The sequence below is a fragment of the Bombus huntii genome, unplaced genomic scaffold (assembly GCF_024542735.1).
Source record: "Bombus huntii isolate Logan2020A unplaced genomic scaffold, iyBomHunt1.1 ctg00000142.1, whole genome shotgun sequence".
In the NCBI taxonomy this organism is placed as follows: Eukaryota; Metazoa; Arthropoda; class Insecta; order Hymenoptera; family Apidae; genus Bombus; species Bombus huntii.
Window position 1 is genome coordinate 6006 of NW_026099387.1, and position 6495 is coordinate 12500.

Below are 6495 nucleotides of genomic sequence, written 5' to 3' on the forward strand. Positions count from 1 at the left end.
ACCTGTGTGTACGTATTCTAACAAAAATTGTTAGATGCGTGTGTGCTTGTACTAACTGAGCATCGATTCATTCAAAAGAGTATAACCGTCTGCTTTCTATAAAAACTTCTGCTTTCGCAGAAGTATCCGATGAGGCGGTAGGAGCGTACTATCTTTGCGTAGTATGTCTTCTGCCGAAAATGTTCTACCGATTGAAAGAATATTCTTACGGTATGTCCAGCGCGACGCACTGGGATACGCGCTTGTTCGTTCAGCGTGAGGTGCGTATACGTGCTTTACCGCTAAGATATTCTAATAAGTCTTTTTACACGAAGACAGCATTATGGAAATGTTCCTTTAGAAGTACGATTCTAAACATTTTATATAAGACTATGAGAAAGAGAGAGAGAGAAGAGAGGAGGTGGAGTTGAGAATTACAAAGTGGCTGCGAGCGGCGTTCGAAGATTATTACTGAACTATGGGTGTATCTCGAACGTCGCTAGGAGATATATTTTATAGATATATCTATCTTAAGAACGAAAAGTCTCGTCGTACGGTGCTTACGTCCCACCTACGACACGAAGAGAACTTAAACGAAATTTATAAGAATTGTTATACGAATAAGATCCCTGGTTGATCCTGCCAGTAGTCATATGCTTGTCTCAAAGATTAAGCCATGCATGTCTCAGTACATGCCGCATTAAGGTGAAACCGCGAATGGCTCATTAAATCAGTTATGGTTTCTTAGATCATACCTACATTTACTTGGATAACTGTGGTAATTCTAGAGCTAATACATGCAAACAGATTCCGACCAGAGATGGTAGGAATGCTTTTATTAGATCAAAACCAATCGGTGGCGGATGGCTCGTCTGTCCGTCCATCGTTTGTTTTGGTGACTCTGAATAACTTTGTGCTGATCGCATGGTCATCTAGCACCGGCGACGCATCTTTCAAATGTCTGCCTTATCAACTGTCGATGGTAGGTTCTGCGCCTACCATGGTTGTAACGGGTAACGGGGAATCAGGGTTCGATTCCGGAGAGGGAGCCTGAGAAACAGCTACCACATCCAAGGAAGGCAGCAGGCGCGCAAATTACCCACTCCCGGCACGGGGAGGTAGTGACGAAAAATAACGATACGGGACTCATCCGAGGCCCCGTAATCGGAATGAGTACACTTTAAATCCTTTAACGAGGACCAATTGGAGGGCAAGTCTGGTGCCAGCAGCCGCGGTAATTCCAGCTCCAATAGCGTATATTAAAGTTGTTGCGGTTAAAAAGCTCGTAGTTGAATCTGTGTGTCACAGTGTCGGTTCACCGCTCGCGGTGTTTAACTGGCATTATGTGGTACGTCCTATCGGTGGGCTTAGCTCCTCGCGGGCGGTCCAACTAATATCCCATCGCGGTGCTCTTCACTGAGTGTCGAGGTGGGCCGATACGTTTACTTTGAACAAATTAGAGTGCTTAAAGCAGGCTACCTTCGCCTGAATACTGTGTGCATGGAATAATGGAATAGGACCTCGGTTCTATTTTGTTGGTTTTCGGAGCCCCGAGGTAATGATTAATAGGGACAGATGGGGGCATTCGTATTGCGACGTTAGAGGTGAAATTCTTGGATCGTCGCAAGACGGACAGAAGCGAAAGCATTTGCCAAAAATGTTTTCATTAATCAAGAACGAAAGTTAGAGGTTCGAAGGCGATCAGATACCGCCCTAGTTCTAACCATAAACGATGCCAGCCAGCGATCCGCCGAAGTTCCTCCGATGACTCGGCGGGCAGCTTCCGGGAAACCAAAGCTTTTGGGTTCCGGGGGAAGTATGGTTGCAAAGCTGAAACTTAAAGGAATTGACGGAAGGGCACCACCAGGAGTGGAGCCTGCGGCTTAATTTGACTCAACACGGGAAACCTCACCAGGCCCGGACACCGGAAGGATTGACAGATTGATAGCTCTTTCTTGATTCGGTGGGTGGTGGTGCATGGCCGTTCTTAGTTGGTGGAGCGATTTGTCTGGTTAATTCCGATAACGAACGAGACTCTAGCCTGCTAAATAGACGTAACTTATGGTATCTCGAAGGCCCCCGGCTTCGGTCGGTGGGTTTTTACTACCAACGTACAAACAAATCTTCTTAGAGGAACAGGCGGCTTCTAGCCGCACGAGATTGAGCAATAACAGGTCTGTGATGCCCTTAGATGTTCTGGGCCGCACGCGCGCTACACTGAAGGAATCAGCGTGTTTTCCCTGGCCGAAAGGCCCGGGTAACCCGCTGAACCTCCTTCGTGCTAGGGATTGGGGCTTGCAATTATTCCCCATGAACGAGGAATTCCCAGTAAGCGCGAGTCATAAGCTCGCGTTGATTACGTCCCTGCCCTTTGTACACACCGCCCGTCGCTACTACCGATTGAATGATTTAGTGAGGTCTTCGGACTGGTGCGCGGCCAATGTGATAAGCATTGCCGATGTTACCGGGAAGATGACCAAACTTGATCATTTAGAGGAAGTAAAAGTCGTAACAAGGTTTCCGTAGGTGAACCTGCGGAAGGATCATTAACGATACGATACCAAAAGAATTTGACTTGAACACATATAAAAACTATGAAATATATATCACAATGGTCGGTAAGGAGCCGTACTCCTCCTGTATCGACGAAAGTATATACGACGTATTAACAAGCTATATACTTTAACAAACGAAAACGCCAGGGAGCTTGGCAACCTCCGTTGGCACGAATAGAAATATTCTTAAGGAGGAGACGACCCTCCAGCTACGGAATTATACGAAGAGAAGGTGGCACTCTCTCTCGATCATCGGGATGAAGAGATATATATATACAAGTATAAAAACGAAATGCGAATGAAACTTATTCGAGGCGCCTGCGTGAGGTCGTAAACAGAAAGACCCGCCGTCTCCGAATAAAACATATAACATATAATATATATATATATATGAAATTCTAATAAAAGGGAACTCTAGCTTCGAAAGAGCCAACAAAAGTTAAGGCTCGATATCAAACGAAAAAATTACGATGGAAACCAGGTGTAAAGAGAAATGCAGTCGTGGCGCCTGCGAGAGGCCGTACACAGAAAGACCCGCCGTCACGATCTCGTATTTCGTATTTGCATCGTGGAAACCGTACAAACGAAATATAAAAGTCCATGCAAACTAATAAGAAAATCTCTAAAGTGCCTCGTGTCGGAGTGATCATGCTCGCCTATTCTCTTCTATGTTTCGTGGTCTGTGTTGCGTTTGTTCTCCTCCTAGCAACGGGACATATCGAAGACTCCTCTTTGGGATCGAACGAAGCGTCTAGAACGAGTCGACGAGAGCGAAAGAACTTGTAGCGAGTCGCGCAGAGCGAAAGGATACCGATATACATCTTCGAAGGTTCTCTTCGAAGATCCATGGATACCTTCTGCGTCGACTTCTCTCGTCTCTTTCATCGAAACTCTCGTCGTTCTCGAAACGTGCTTCCTACCCAAAGGGCGTGTGCTCTTCGTATGTCGTTTCGTTCGAAATAACGAAACCACGTGTAACATACTCGTGGATCGGGTAACCTAGAACGAAGACGCATCGCGTGGATGTTGGCCCGCTATGCGACGATGACCGATGATGATGATGATGATGATATGATGATGATGATGATGTCGATGTCGACGACGACGACGATGAAGACGATGTGTAGCAACGATTCGTAACTAGTCTAGCCGAAGTTCGTTCAGAGGGGAACGCCGCCGGCTTCGAAGCCTCGATGTCGTGAGTCGGACACCCGTGCCGTCGCTAGAGTTTTTCAAACTCTGCTTCTGGATATTGGGACGAAAGACCGCTCGAGGACGACGACAGCCGTGCGTGCGTATCCCATCGAATTTTTTTTACACCACCTGAACGAGACTAAAGTTTCGTCTAGTTGATCGTCTACCGTCGCATAATGTATATTATATACCGTTCAGAGGGGACCGGCTGTCTATCCTCGTTGTCGTGAGTCGGACACCCGTGCCGTCGCTAGAGTTTTTCAAACTCTGCTTCTGGATATCGGGACGAAAGACCGCGCGAGGACGACGGATGCGAGTCCCATCGAATTTTTGACTTACACACTACCTGAACGAGACTTAAAGTTTCATATAATATACCGTTCAGAGGGGACCGGCTGTCTTTCCTCGTTGTCGTGAGTCGGACACCCGTGCCGTCGCTAGAGTTTTTCAAACTCTGCTTCTGGATATCGGGACGAAAGACCGCGCGAGGACGACGGATGCGAGTCCCATCGAATTTTTGATTTACACACTACCTGAACGAGACTTAAAGTTTCATCCAGTTTGTCGTCTATCATCTCATATATAATATACCGTTCAGAGGGGACCGGCTGTCTATCCTCGTTGTCGTGAGTCGGACACCCGTGCCGTCGCTAGAGTTTTTCAAACTCTGCTTCTGGATGTTGGGACGAAAGACCGCGCGAGGACGATGGATGCGTGTCCCATCGAATTTTTGATTTACAAGACACACACTACCTGAACGAGACTAAAGTTTCATCGAGTTTATCGTCGCATAACCCGTTCGGAGGGGACCGGCTGTCTATCCTCGTTGTCGTGAGTCGGACACCCGTGCCGTCGCTAGAGTTTTTCAAACTCTGCTTCTGGATATCGGGACGAAAGACCGCGCGAGGACGATGGCTGCGAGTCCCATCGAATTTTTGTTTTTTTTTTTTTTTTAAAGAAAAAACACCACCCGAACGGAGATGTGTTCTATCTTTCGTCGATTTTTCATGCTTTCAGTCGGTCGCGTGGTCGCCATCCGTTCGGAGGGGATCGCCGGCTTCGAAACCTCGATGTCGTGAGTCGGACACCCGTGCCGTCGCTAGAGTTTTTCAAACTCTGCTTCTGGATATTGGGACGAAAGACCGCTCGAGGCGGACGGCCGCGCGAATCCCATCGAATCTTTACTATCACCCGAACGATGGAGAGATGCACGCGCGCTGTTTCTTGAATAATTGGACGAGAGAGTAGAATCAAACACATATATAACATGGGCTAGCCACCGTGCTTACTCGTTCGCGAGATCGTGTGCTGTACAGAGGATTCAGAATCGGGTGTATATATCCCCGTCGTTTCCTGACGAACGGAGCTTCGATCTCGATGGTTGTTATATATCATAATGTACTTTACGCCCGGCCGGCGAACGCGCGTATCTTCGCGCGTTCGTCGTTTTCTTTTTTTTTCGAACGTTTTTGTGTCGTCAATCCTATGGCGACTTCTGCGCGTTCGATTCCCGTTGGTCGAACGTGACGGAACTCGGCTTCGCTAGAACCGAGAAGAGTACATTTGAGTATTGAACTGTTGTAAATTTATAAAAGATTACCCTGAACGGTGGATCACTTGGCTCGTGGGTCGATGAAGAACGCAGCTAATTGCGCGTCAACGTGTGAACTGCAGGACACATGAACATCGACATTTCGAACGCACATTGCGGTCCACGGATACAATTCCTGGACCACGCCTGGCTGAGGGTTGCTCACGTAAACCTAAGACTGCTTGCGTTGCGTATCGTTACTCTCCGTATCTGTCTCTCTCTGTCCCTTCTTGCCTTAACAACCCGCCGTCGTTCTTCTTTATATAAGAGAACGTTTCAGAGTCGGACGAAGGTACAAGAACGAGGATACGAATAAGAGCGGACGGAGAGAACATACGCGACGTACGAGCGATTGTTGGACGCTCGTCGGCGTTCGTCGCGGTCGTGCAGAGACCGTGCAAGTCGTACGCATGCTCGATATATAATCTATCGTGTTCACGGGAGACTACGAAACTCTACCTCTGTCTCTCTCTGTCCCTTCTTGCCTTGACAACCCGCCGTCGTTCTTCTTAAAAATTATAAGAGAACGTTTCAGAGTCGGACGAAGGTATACGAAGGGATACGAATAAGAGCGGAGAGAACCGGTCACGGACCTGCGTGAGTGCTCGCGGCGTCGTGAGTCGTCCTTACGAGGGCGACCGCCCGCTTATGCACCGCTTCGTGTATCGGTTATCGAACGTATATACTCGTAGTGTTCTCCTCGTGACCGATTTTTTTTTTCATATCAGGCGATATATGCTACGTTTGCCGGTGTTCGACGCACGAAGGTCCGCGCCCCCGACGTCGTCTTAAAAGAATATTATATTTGGCGAGACTGAGAGAGAAAGCAAATATGGGAACTCGGTCGAGAGAGGAGAGAAGAGAGAACCAAAAAAAAAAACCTAAACTCGATGGCGTGCGAAACTTTGCCATAATCTACCGTCTTTTCTTAAGACTCTCGTACAGCCCCAGGGATCGAATGCCCACTCCGTCTCTTCGCGAAAGCGACTGACAACAACGAGGACCGTCGCATCGATGGGTCGTCGTTGCGTTTTACACGCTCTGTGCTTTTTTACAAGCCCCGAAAGTATCAGCCGTAGATCCGGGAACGCACACGCGAGATTTCTTCGAGCGCTCTGACGACTTAGGGAGGTATGATCCCCAGCGTCGCGCGGAGATCGGAGAGTACACGTACTC

General features: G+C 48.0%; 2 non-coding genes across 2 annotated transcripts; both read left to right on the forward strand.

Annotated features, from left to right (window-relative positions):
* Positions 1-605: 605 nt before the first annotated feature.
* LOC126877283 (small subunit ribosomal RNA) lies at positions 606-2528 on the forward strand. The gene has a single exon (XR_007694895.1). It is a non-coding gene; the product is annotated as a small subunit ribosomal RNA (ribosomal RNA).
* Positions 2529-5325: 2797 nt separating this feature from the next.
* LOC126877282 (5.8S ribosomal RNA) lies at positions 5326-5480 on the forward strand. The gene has a single exon (XR_007694894.1). It is a non-coding gene; the product is annotated as a 5.8S ribosomal RNA (ribosomal RNA).
* Positions 5481-6495: the final 1015 nt, after the last annotated feature.